This window comes from Oxyura jamaicensis, chromosome 5, assembly GCF_011077185.1.
Source record: "Oxyura jamaicensis isolate SHBP4307 breed ruddy duck chromosome 5, BPBGC_Ojam_1.0, whole genome shotgun sequence".
Taxonomy (NCBI): domain Eukaryota; kingdom Metazoa; phylum Chordata; class Aves; order Anseriformes; family Anatidae; genus Oxyura; species Oxyura jamaicensis.
In genome coordinates, this window is record NC_048897.1 from 19,719,889 (window position 1) to 19,733,192 (window position 13,304).

General features: G+C 44.0%; 1 protein-coding gene across 3 annotated transcripts in view; it reads left to right on the forward strand.

Moving 5' to 3' along the window:
• Positions 1–381: 381 nt before the first annotated feature.
• The window catches only part of RGS6 (regulator of G protein signaling 6), a 270,640-nt gene continuing 257,717 nt past the window's right edge, over positions 382–13,304 (forward strand). The window contains exons 1-2 of one of the 3 annotated variants that reach the window (XM_035329203.1): positions 721–850; positions 884–923. The gene's annotated coding sequence lies outside the window, so the exon portion shown is untranslated. Of the gene's footprint in view, positions 401–720; positions 851–883; positions 924–13,304 lie in introns of those variants that run through there. The other 2 variants (XM_035329205.1, XM_035329204.1) reach the window with 2 other exon arrangements.

Below are 13,304 nucleotides of genomic sequence, written 5' to 3' on the forward strand. Positions count from 1 at the left end.
AATCCGGAGTGAAGACCACGCTGAAGACCACGTACGAGGCAGTGACTGAATTTCACCGAGGGTTTGGGCATCTGCAAGTGGGACCCCGCACGACCGAGGGCGCAGAGTTTCTCTGGGAGGGTCTCGAGGCCCTCAGCCGACCCCAGGTACCGGGACGCCCCGGGACCTGCTGTGGGGGGGCGCCGGGGCCGGGGCTGGGGCCGGGTCCGCCCCCGTCCCGCCCCGCCGGGCTCGGGCTGCCGGCGGGAGGCGCGGTGCGCCCGCTGGCTCCCTCCTCATCGCCCTCTTCCTCCTCGCCGCGGCCTGAGGGGCGCTGAGGAGAGCGGCACGGCGAGGAGAGGAGAGGAGAGGCGAGGCGGGAGAGCCCCGCGCCGGCCCTGAGGGCGCCTCGGTTGCCAGGGTAATGGGGGCCGGGCGCGGGCAGGTGGCGGGCGGGCCGCGGGCAGGGGAGCGCGGCGGGGCGAGCCCCCTCTGCCCCCCCGGGGGGCTCGGGCGCTGCTCCCGGGGCCGGGCGGGCCCTCTGCGGGCTGGGGCCCCGCTGGGAAGAGTGGGGGGGGAGCCCCGGCGGGGCTGGGGAAGGGGCCGGTGCCCCGCGGGGGAACTTGGAAGCGCGGCGGCCGGCGGTGACGGCTCCCTCCCCCGGCAGGCAGAGCCGCGGAGCCCCCCGCACCCGGAGCGTCTCCGCGGGCATTGACCGCGGCGGCAGGCGCACAGGAGTAGCTCGCTGGACCGGCGGCCAGCCCCAAGTGTTTCTCTGAGGAAAACGCGGATTTTCCTAAAGATAACGGTGCGCGGCGGCTCCTGCGGCGTGCGCCGACCCAAGCGGGGCTCGACGGACCCCGCTGCTCGCCCCCCCCGCACAGCCTGCTCGTCCCGCTGCTCGCCCCGCTGGACACAGCCCTCACCAGGGCCAGGACGGCCTGGTAAGTCAGGGCGAGGGGCTGCCCGCCGCGCTGCCCCCGTTACACTGGCCTGACGCTGCCCAGCGCTCCCCTGAAACGAAAGGTTACGGGGGCCCTCGGCTGGCTTCTGTTTTGCTGAGTGCCAGCGTGTAGGGATGGGAGAGGAGGAAAAATCCGCCTTTGATAAACGAAACCACACTGCTCAAACTCACCTTCATGCTGGCATCGCACCCTGTGTATCGGTGGCTTCCCACCCCGGGGGAAAGCTACACTTGGGTTGTGTTTGTGTGCTTCTGTGGGAAGTGCTTGGAGAGCTGCGAGTGTGAAAAGCGCTTGGTAAAGGCATGGTGTTATTTGTAGTTGCTCGCTGAAGAAATAGCAGAAGAGGTTAACTGTAGTTCAGAGCTTTGGGGATGGAAGGCGTTTGGTACCATCTTAAATATTCTCTGAGGTTGATTTGGTTTTGCATAGATGCAGAAGGCTGTGCGTATTTGCCTTCATCCATTTCTTTCTTTCTTTCTTTCTTTCTTTTTTTTTTTTTTTTTTTTTTATTTGAATGCCAGGTTTGTACTAATCTTGCAGCTCAGAAGAGCTAGCAATTGTTTTCTGTGGAGTTATGATTCATAATGCTTTCTCGCCAGCTGATTGTGAACACTTCCACTATACTGCCTTGTAAATCTGCTTAAAGGAGAGGTCAGATGTTGAACTGTAGTTGTGGACTTGGAGGCATGGGGTTATAAGCACAGAATAATAGTGCTTATTGCTTGAATGTGTATGTGAGATGCTGAAGAAACTGTTTAGACCCAGCCAATATCGTCTTTATTTTTAGATGTGCTGTTCTTTTTTTCTAGCAACCCAACTAATAGAACAGGCAAGCATTCCAGTTTCTTTCCTAACTGGCTACAAGTGTGGTGGACTTTTTAAATAGTTTTTTTTTTTCCTTTTAAATTGTAGTGGTAATCAGAAATAGTTACTTGCTACACATCACACTGAGGTTTATAAGCAATGGATGTTTAAAGATTGCTGTTCAACCTATCTGATGAAGTTTTCTAGTTTCCCTTTGCTACCTGGCCCTTCTAAGGAAAGGCGTAGTATGAAGCTGCGTGTAGTCACTTGATGCTGCTAGTTGATGCTGCCTGCCTTCGTTTCTCTCTGAAGGTTCCTGTGATGCAGGTAGTGCAGACATCTGTTTTAACCAGAATGACACCTGAGGGTAAGAGGAAAAAGCACGTCCTCTGCAAGCAGTGATTACCTCCCTGACGAGGTGCTCCAGTACCTGGCACAGAACTGGTGGAGCCCGCAGGTATGCTTCAGGTGAGCAGAGCTCTGCTTGTTCCTGAGAGTAACTATGCCTTGGTTAATGCTCATGGCAGGAGAGCTGAGCACAGGGGCTGGAAATGCTGGGATCTATCACTGTCCCCTCGAGCAGCCAAGGAGGGGAGAGAAGGAGAGGGCAGCACTGTCCCAGCAGACTGCAGCAAACTAGCAGATGGCAGGGGAAGAGAAGAAGCTGCTGTATGTGGAATAGCAGGAGGGCAAAATAGCTGCAGTGTGTCTTCTTAACACTGTACATTGTCTGTGGAGAAACTTCTGAATGTGCCATGGCTTGTGCTTCCTGACAGAATACAAGGGTGTTGCCGGGTGATAATTTTTTTGTTCTCCTTCATAAAAATGTGAGCCTCCAGCTTTTCAAGAATGAAGGGATAGGTAACCCAGAGACTCTGGCTTAAAGTACCTTTGATTTCTAAATCAAACTGTGCAGCTGTAAAGCAGCAGCAGGAGAGTGAGCACTTTTGCCCTTCTGAGCAGCTAGTGCGTTCTGTGTGCTGGGCGCCTGGCACTTAAGCATTTCTGCAAACACATCCAGGCTCTGTAGAGGGCAGATTGTATGAGCAAACAGGTCCATGGCACTGAGCAGCTCCAGAGTGTTTCAGAGGATGAGTATTCCGTCTAGTTTTCAGAGCTGACATGCTCCTGGTTCCTCATGGGACTTTTCTCAGCTTGTTCACAATTGCATTAGTGTAAGAATTCATACCATGCTATTATAATTACAAAGAAAACTCAGGTACCACACCATTATTATGTTGGTAATTTGGGGAGGTGTTTCTTCGTGTCAGTCTTTGAACTGCTGCCACCAGTGTAGCATCAAACAGTGCTCTGCCATCTGTAGTATCAAATGAGGTGTAAGCTGGGCATCAGGGCCCCATGCTCCTGCTGGAGATGTAGTAGTGCTTTGAACCCTGAACGCTTGCTGCTGCCTGCACTTCAGAGGAAAGCTGACCAGGAGAAGAGCTGGCTGGCCAGGCACGTTTCAGAAGCACTTAGATGCCTGTTGGTGGTGATGGACATCTTCGGTGGTTTGCAGAAGCATCTAGACACGTCAGTCGCTTGGTTCCTGTTGAGTTACACATCTGATTCCTCAGGCTAGAAGATTCCCTCTTTGCATCTTTGAGCACTTACATGTAGTCAAACATCTTTCTTCATATTCTGAACTAAATTGCTATGCTCCTACACCTCTAAGATTTTTTTCCTGCAAATGTCTGCCTTTACTCGATCTCTCAACTTCCTGTGTAGTGACCCTGTGTAATGTCAGAGCACTGCTCAAGTTGTGCCCTTGAGTGGTGTTTTATAGGAGTTTTGACGTGGCTAGAAGGCACACAGTCTGAAGTAATTTGAAAAATTTGGCATATCTTTATACACTTGAAAAGATAAAAATAGATCTATTATGGAGGCTAATGGAGATGGATTACCCTTATCCTTTAATGATATAGCGACTTTCTGAGTTTTGTAAGGATGCTGTTAATATTAGTGAATCTGCAATGTTTTCTTAGTCCATATAAATTGTACCATGAAAAGACTTTTCCATAATTTTACTTACTGTTTTTAGCTGGAGTGATAGCATAGTGTGGTGGCTGGGGAATGAACTGATTTCTGCTGTTGTGCTTTATGAAGAGAAGAGCAAGAAAGAGGAGCTAATTTGTATTTTCCTCAGTGGTTGTCAAGCTCTAGAAAGATTGTAGAGTCAAGAGAGACTGCTGCTACCCACTTGTGTCACATCACATCCCTTACTGTTTTTTTTAACATTGCTGTAGTTGATGGCAAAGATTGTGGAGGGAGACGTAGATTAAAATCTCAGCGAGCAATGGAGTTCTGGCATTTTGGTGTCCCAGGAGCTCTGCATTGTCATGCTGGAAGCAGCTCTCTGTTTCTTGACCCAAGAGCAGCAGAAGATGGCACAGGTACTGCAGCCAGCCTGCCTCTGGAGGTGGGGGGGGGGGGGGGGGGGTCACGAAGTAGCTTGGCAGTGAAGAGGAATTTGTGCATTTTTTTAAATTTTATTTTTGCCAGGAATCTTGAAGAGAGTCACAAATGTCATCCTGGTGAAGAGGAATGCTATGTCATCTTTTTCACTGTACTTATAGAACCTGGCAGCAGTGGTGAAAGATTCACAGGGTAGTTAAAAGCTCCTCGGATTGATTAATATAGACCTACTGTGCTATGGGGATGTGTGCGCTGAGCAAATGAAAACTAATGGCTTGAAAGCCAGGGTTTATATGTTCGATTTATTGCTCTGCCATCTGTTATGTGAATGTGGGGAAGTCACTTAATTTCATTGTGATTTAGTTTATCATTTTGTAAATGAAAATAATATTTGCCTCTGTCATAGATGAGCAACTGGTTCTAGATCATGCCTTCACTAGTGTAACTGCAGTCTGGCATGGACACTTATTAGGTCAATTAAAGGAGCTGTCTTCGTATTGAGCGTTACAGAGTAACAGCAGTGTAGTAAAGCATAGCAGTAATCACAATGCACGTAGCATATATTGCTATTTGCAGCAGTTGAGTGAGGGCAGTGTGGAGATCAGGATAGAGGAACCACTGCAGGGGGATTTTTAGACTGTGCTGAACTGTGTGGGTGTGTAAACTTGAGCTAGCTCAAGTCAGGAGTGCCTCAGATGTTTTTTACAATGTAATTACAGAAATGATTTGGACTTCATTTGCATCTGTAAAGTCTATATGTTGCTGAGATAAACAGCTGGGCAGTGAAATCATAGCACATTGCATAATGTCCTTGAAGAACATGGAATGCAACCAGGGCTGTTGCATGGTGCCACATCTTCAAAAGCGCCTGTGCTTTTGGGTAGCAAATTTCCCATTTAATTTTATGCAGGGCACTTGCAGTTTTCCACCCTCTTGAGAATGAACATCCTGCAAGAACTCTCAGCACTTTGGGATGTTTTAAATGAGATTGCACAGTCACCAATCAATGCAGGAGTGAATTGGTTGTTATATCAACTTGTATTGGACTACTTGAAGGCAGTTTTATTTTACCAAACTCCATTTGGCATAGGGAGCTTATGTGGCGTGATTCTGAAGTGGGAATCTAACAGGTACTGGGGTGTTTATTTTCTTATTCTAATATTTTGATTTTCTTGTCAGCCCGTATTTGAGTATCCATTAGCGTACTCTTCTTCTCATTCAGTTCTTCTTTTTAATCAATTTTCTTCATCTCTTTTCAACTTACTGGTTATAGTGGAAACTAGAAAATGCAGTCTGTCCCCCAGAACTAGTTTACTGCATTTGCAATTTTTTTCCCATGGTGCATGAAGTACAAGGCGCTTCAAGAGACAGGATATTTGATAGAGGAACTTTGTGGGCAGGATGCTCTTAGCACACCTTGACTGATCCAAAGAAGATGTTTTTTCAAAAAGGGATTTATATTGGAAGAGGGATTAGAAGTCTACCCTCAAGCATTATATTATCAGTGTAGTCAGTCATCTCGTTTTCCACAGTGAATGATTTTGGCCAAAAAGCTGGCATTGTTGCAAAACAACAAAATACAGCTTCAGCTCTTTCCTTTGCAGCTGCTCCTTGCAGGCTGATAGCACCGTATAAATACTGCAGTTGCTTGGGATCACCAATTCAGATGAAGTTCAAAGTTGGGCTATGTCTCTCTCTTTGCATTTCTAAACTCACATACTGCTGACACTTATTCCAGTTAAATATTCAGCATATATTTGCTGTTACATTCTCTGCAACTATCCTTGGTAACAGCATGTTGGCTCAGAGCTTTTCCAAGAGCCCTTGTGCTTGCAGCAGTATTTTTTTTTTATTATTATTGGATTGTAGAATGATGATAGGTGGGCACTCCATTTTGTTCTGAACTCTTTGGAAGGAGGATGGGTATATTGGAGCCAATTTCTTCCTTGGTGTAGCATCATTCTGGTCCATTAAATCAAAAATAAATTTGATACACGAGTGCCAATTTTAACAATTGATTTCATAAAGGGAAACACCTGCCTTGTTAACAAGTGATTCCTGTGTCGATATTCACCACCACCCATCTAGCCATATTCCACTGTTTCTTTCAGTTGTCTTGCTCTCCTTGTTTATCTGTCTGACAAATAAAAGAAAGCTTTGAAAGTGGGAAACAAATTCCCTTTAAGTCAGCAACGCTTCTAGCGCATCTTGGGTGGACAGACCAGAAAACAGGTAGTGTTTATTTCTCCTTTTCTTTTTTTTTTTTAGTACATACATTTTTTAATAATAATAATAAAAAAGAAATGGTTCTAATCCATCAGGGAATTTGGGACCTAGGCAGCGTCAGATCCTGAGTTCCTTTGTCTTGGCTTCTGCCCCTGGGTTTACTGGCTGGAATACTCAGTTTAGACAATGTTTTTCATTTGTTTCTGATACCTACAAATACCTGCAGGTATAGAAATATATAGGCAGGGTATCCAAATGGGGCACGGCTGCCTGGGGAAAAGTGAGGAAAGTAATCATCTCCTGCTGTCTGTCAAGAAGCCGTGTGATCTTCTGACAGGTAACTGAGACAGCCCACCTTTGGCTAACGTGGCACCTTGAGCGTGTAGTCCTTTTATTAAAGGGCATACGTAATGGGGAAAAGCAAGTGAGTGGTGACAAGTACGTAGAGAAAACAGCTGCTCGCATTAAATTAGGCAGCGGGCTGAGTTTAAAATGGTAGCCTGTCTATATGCAGGAAGCCAAGTGGCTTGGATTGCCTGATGTCTGAAAGCTAGCTCTGTCCAAATGAGATGGATGGCTGTGCCCACAGTACATATCCTTGGCTCAAGAGTCTCTTCTGGCCACCAGTTGGTATCTCCTCTGTGTCTTGAAGATATAAAGGCGGGGGTTATGTGTTCTTGTTGTTTTTACAATGAATGCTTTTAAAAATGTGAGATTGTTTTGCAGCCCACAGGGATAAGGTTATGCATCATAGGAGAGGATGTGGTATGAGGGTCTGTGAAGTGGCACCATTTATTGGGAAACTGGTGGAGGAATGAGTAAGAAGTTGACAGCCTAACTTGATGTAGGATCGCCCACACTGACTGTTGTGTACAAGCGGTGATAGGAGAGACCTGTGTTCCCAGGGCGATGCCTGCACGCGTACTGGTTTCGAGCTCTCCAGAAGGGAGCCTGGGAGCAAGCTAGCAGCCAAGCAGTGTGAGTGGTCGGGAGCACAGAGCTTGCTCCCTGCCCTGGTGCTGTATGGAAAAGTAGGTATCCCCACAGGATGTTTTGAGGCACGTTTTTCACTGGAAGCAGACGTGCTGGTATGCACGTGCCAGGTGTGAGCTGGTACAAAGGGCAGAGGAATGGGGTCCTTGGGAACCTATGCATTTTCCCTGTATAAATAAAACTGCTTTCTCATAAACAAAGAGGAAGTTGTTTGGCCAAAAAAATAATAATATTGAACTTTAAGTGAGGTTGCTGGAAGTGTTTATACTTTGTTACTTAAAAACAGCAACAGAGTGAATATTGTTGATAGTACTGCAGAGCTCAGCACTTGTAGGGAGGGGCAGAAAGTCTGGGGATGATCTTCCATTGGGAAAGTATTTTCAGAGTAACTTACTTGAGTTACAATTTGATTTCCAAAGCTGTCATTGGAAGGATTTTTATGTGCTTTGGGAACTGGACTTCACTGACCAGAGGCAGACCCCCTTGGCTGCTCCTCCACTCAGGGAGCAGCGCCGTGGTACCTGGAGCGACACCAGACCCTTCACTGGGGCACTGCTGACTGTGGTGCCGCTCCCTGCTCAGGGATCCCCTGTCCCTCTTTCACTAGCACATAGCTCCTCCTGAACATCTGTTTTGGGAGGGGAATGTGCTTGCAGAGCCTTGTCTTGCAGAGGTGGTCAGTGGGGCAGTGGTGGACATGGCAGAGTCCTGACCTCAGCTCCGGTCTTCTCGTCGCTTTTCTGGTTCAGATGGATGCTGTACTGGTTTCTGTTTGGAAAATTATTTCACTAGTCACACAGATGTACATTTGAAGGAAGAGCAGAGGTGAGCATTGCAGTGCTCTTGAGCTACATCAGATAAAAGCAGACTGCACGGCTCAGCTGGGGCCTGGGGACCCTCTGGTTGATGTTTTCGTTTTGGTGTGCAGGATGACTTCTGTGATATGCTCTGTGTTGTCCTCTAGTATGCACATCTTGTTAGGCATGCTGATCCCTAGTTTAATGAAGTAATAGTTAACCAGGAGAAGAAAGGGAACCTACAGGTTTCCTTCTTCCCAGTGCAATTATAGAGAGACTTTTATAATGGATGTGAAATATCAACTTGATCTTAATGGGCAGTAATTGAATGCAGGTTAACTGGTTACTTTTCCCTGTCTCTTCACTGCTGTCACTTTAATAACAAGATTTATTTGATCTGAATATTGAATCAAACCAGGCAGGGATTTTTCCTACTGGGTTCAACAGGTGTGTGGCTACATGATTCCTCAGGCACGTGAAAAGCAATGTAGTCTAGATGTGTTCAGTAGCTAGAATGAAATTAGGAGGATATTAATGACATTAAATTATTTTTTTTATTCTATGATTGTGTGCTAAAGCTTCAAACCTCTTACAATTTGATGTTAGTACTACAAGTCAATGATAAGCTACTCCTGAAATACATTAATTAACTAGCACAAAGGTCATTTCCACTTACCGTTACTCCAAATTGCATTTCAGCTGAGCAGTGCTGATAGATATTTACATAGGGATTCATGTACTGGATTCTGTTTTCTAGGATTAAATTTGTGCAGAATACTCAAGCGATCTCATCTCAGATGTGCAAGAAATGTTTGCAACTGCCAATTTTGCCTATTAAGTTGACAAATTTAATATTAATAATATTAAATGCAGGATCAAAGTCTAAATATGATCCTGTATTGGTTTGTTAAACCCAGGTGATATTTTCAAGAAATAGTTTGTCTTGCAGAATTTCTTCTAACTTGGCATTTCTTCTCTTTCTGTCTCCATTATCTATAAAACCCAGAGTCAATAAGGACTCGTAGATGGGGTAATTTCTGTGAAGCAGATGGGTTTTTGTGCCTATAAGAGTTTTCTTACAGCAGTCATTTGCAGTAGTCAAGGTATTTTAGAGCATGAATGGAAAGCTGTTAATTTATTGCTTAGTTTTTATCACCAAATTTACATATGTGCTGAGATTACATACTGATGGTATTTCTGCCTGAAAATATAGAGGTTGTTGACTTCGAAATTTTGTTATTAAACTCCTGTATCAGAAAGTGTAAAGAAAACTAAAAGGTTTTCTTGCTCTTCAGAGCAATATTTTATTGGTTATTCTAGTTTAAATGAGTTCACTGATTCCTTTGTGATATATAGGAGCTATTTTCTTTGCAGCCTCTGGCTTTGGGGGGAGTTTGAGGAGGAGCCTGATCAGATAAGAGGGAGATAAAGCTCACCACAGTTCAGTACATTTTGTCTGTGGCTGCCTATCTAGTCCAGCATGATTATGCTTCTCCAGAAAAAGAAGAGCTATTGTAAAGAATAAAATAATAAGAAAAAAATGAAGGAAGAAAAAAAAAAGGAACCAAATGCATCCTCTCTTTTTAGCATCCGTGTCTCAGTATTTTTTTCTGGAGGTTTTAGTTTAAGGCTTCATAGGCTATCTTACCCACAAACAAAAAGCTACAGGCTACTGGTTTCCTCCCTGTGTGTGACAGAACGGTTAGCACAAGTGGTTTTCAAGTTTACTTACCACTTGCTGCTGTGGATTCTGGATGACTGCAAGTATGACTATTGTCAGAAAAATAGCCATGGGATCATAGTTTATTTTTAACCTTCAGGGGCAGTTTGATTGATTGATTGATTTAGTTTGAAAACATACATAGGGGTTTTGGTTGCTGGTGTGTGGATATGTGCTCGTATGAGTTAGCCATTGGAAATGGCCTGTAGGAGTGAAATGCTGACAGTGCTCTTAGGTAATAATTGGTGAGGATCTTTTCTGGAGACTGCATGTGTAATTTTAATTTTTTTAAAAGCTAAATAAAATGTCAGTTTTCACCCTTCTCTGCCCTGCGTAACAGAAACATCCATACAAGGAGTTGGATTCTCTTCTGGTCAATGCACCACAAACATTTACTTAGGCTCAGAGGGCAGAGACTTTTTAAACCTGTTTCTGCTTGCTTCTTGAGTACAGGAGGCTGGCACTGAGGAAAAATGCTGTTTAAAAAAAAAAGTAGGATCCCTTGAAAAATTAGTGATGTGATTCTTCCCTGCTGGGGTAAGGTGTTTTTTTTTTTTTTTTTTTATAGAATGTTACTGAGTGGTAGCTCTTATCAGTGCAGCTTTTTTGCAGTTTCGCAGTGCAGTGGGCAAAAAAACATTTTTTAAAAATTCTGCCTGGAAGGAAGAGAAAGGGGGAAATTCCTTCTCTCACAGGGATCGTCATTATGACTCAGTGAATGTGTTGTTCTTCTTGGCTTCTTGAGCTTGTAGGGATTCCTGAGTGGACTGTCTAGAGCGCTGCAAGACTTGGATGTTGTTTGGTTTATCGACAGGTGTTCTTTTGGGTATAATGAAACCACTGACAGGCTGCTCAGAGACCATCAGTGGCTTGATATGTTCCCAGTAGAGCCATCACCTATGCTGGCTGCATGTGGATAGGCAACCTAGAGGTGAATAGCTCACAGCTATTACCAGTTCCCATGGTCATTCTGTCTTTAGCTCTGTTCTTTTAAAACGTATAGATGGGGATGTGAAAACATATAGACAGGAAAAATAAACAGCCCAACTACCAAAGCAGTACAATGACTGCCAGGTTTAATTTCTGCCAAGGCTTTGCTTCCTTTCCTGTTGTTGCCTCTCCAGTACTCGGTGTAATCAATTAACATCTACTCTTTATTGATGCTGGATGCCAAATACATAACTGTTTTCTGCTGCCACTTGAGTACTGTGTATTTGAATATCAGGCTTTTTTTTTGTTTTTTCTTTTTGCAGAAAAGCCAGGGAAAACTGTTTGAAGAACACACTCAGTTCAATCAGTACAAGTTGAAACTGGTTGCAAATAATATCCAGATTTGTCATTTGATTATTTGGCAGTGTAGTTTGCCAACACACGGAGAGCTATTAAATATGGACTTCATGGTCCAGCTGCTCCTCTCCACCCCTTAATTACCATCAATAGTGTATCTATTGGGCCTCTATAGCTTATATATAAATGAGGTTAGAGTTGTAAAAAAAAGTTAGAGTTCTCAGCTTACATTGATTTTCATAGTAAGGTGGTAATCATAAAAGGACGTGCATAACTAAATGTTCTTCTGATTTGTTTGGATTATTCATTAAAACTGAGAAATAAAAATTAGTTGGTGTTTTCCTGCATGCAAAGCTTATATGAAGTCCACCTATCTATATTCCTGCCTATCTACCTATATGAAGCCCACCTATCTATATTCCTGCACAAAGTGAATTGAGATCTGAATTCATGTCATTCTCGCAACTAAACTGGGTGTGACAACTGAGGAAGGACACCCTGTCATTTTTCAGATGCATTCACACCATTTATGCTTGGGTTATAGGAAGCTGAATTAAGCATAATTTTGTAAAAATATGTAAATAAAATTATTCGTTTAAGCCATGTTGGTAGTAAGAGGGGAAGATACTAATTGTCTTGAAGGAAATAATTAACACTACGAACCGATACGAAGGGTATAAATTTACCTTAAAATGTACCCTTACGCCTTCTGTTGCTTCTCTTGTTGCACCGGAGTAGCTGAGAAGCTTCAAGATGCACTGTGGTAGGAAATCCTGAAGTATCTGAAAAGATCATGTGAGCTAACAGGAGAACAACACCACCACAATTTGTAATTAAGAACGTTCAAAGTGAATAATGCAACGAGTGAAGCACAGCTAAATGACGCTGCAGAAGGCTTTTTGACAAGAAATTGGAAGTTTCTTCTTTAAAGAGCACCGCTCAATTAAAAGTTAATTCCAGTTGTTTTCTTTTAAAATATGGATGATCTCAGATGTAATGTGAGGGGTAAACATGGTTTTTCCATAACGCAGGTGAAACTGAAACTTGGGTGACCTGATGTATGCTCTCAACTCTGCCTTGGCTTGTCATTGCCTTCAGGAAGTTGCAGAAAATCTCTACCTCATTAAATTGATTGAGGATACAGAGCCTAATTGTTTAGCGCCTTCAAATCAAGACTAAGAAAGGTTGTGAAAATGCACATTAGTGTAAATCATTCAAAGAGCTGTAACTTAAAATGTTTTACCCTTCACCATTTGTGCTATTTGATATTTTTTGTATCTAATTATTATGCTTAAAGAATTTATTCCATTTCCTTTTTGACTCGTGACCTGGGACAACAGTGCAACGTCTGGGCTTCTAGCAAAAAACAGAATGGCAATAGAGTATAATTTAGAAAAACTTCAATACAAGTTAAAATTAATTACTATTCTTTAAATTTAAAATAGTGCCTAAACTGGTCTGAACATCTGTTATATGTGTGCATTAGATGCTGAGGAGTTTTATTGCCTTTGGAAATGTGAAAAGTCCCTTCTTTCTGTAAATAAGGGAGGTGATTTGCTGGTGAACTTTTTTTAAGAAAGGAGTCTGTAGGTCAAGTATCCATGTATATATTTTGAGCATATTTTGACATTTCTGTCTCAAATTTTAATAAAATATTGGTATTTTCAATGTTTAAGCACCTCTGCTCGTGGAACAGCTGTGGTGCTGGTGTCTACAAGAGGCGGTGTTGCCTCTTAGGCCGGTGAGGGCCGTGACATGATTCCATCTTGTCTCCATGTCTGGTGGGAGAAAATTTTAAAACGTAGCATTAGATGTAGAATGTAAAGCATCATCCCTGCACCGTAACTGTATGATTTTTTTAAAATAAATGTTTTTGGCTGGAGCCTAGCATGACCTGGAGGAGATGAGGCAGCGCTTTCCTTGTGCTTTTAGAGGACAGTTGAGGTGAGGGAGGGTTAGGCCTGGTGGTTGATCTGGAGCTTGTTGGCTGTGTGATGAGGAGAGGGAAGCAAAGCTGCTTGCTCTGCCCCCCTCCTGGAGAGCGGAGGGCTGAGGGATGGTGCTGCCACTGCCTCACCAACCTCCCTCTGTGGGCTTTTTGCTCAGCACTCAGGGCTG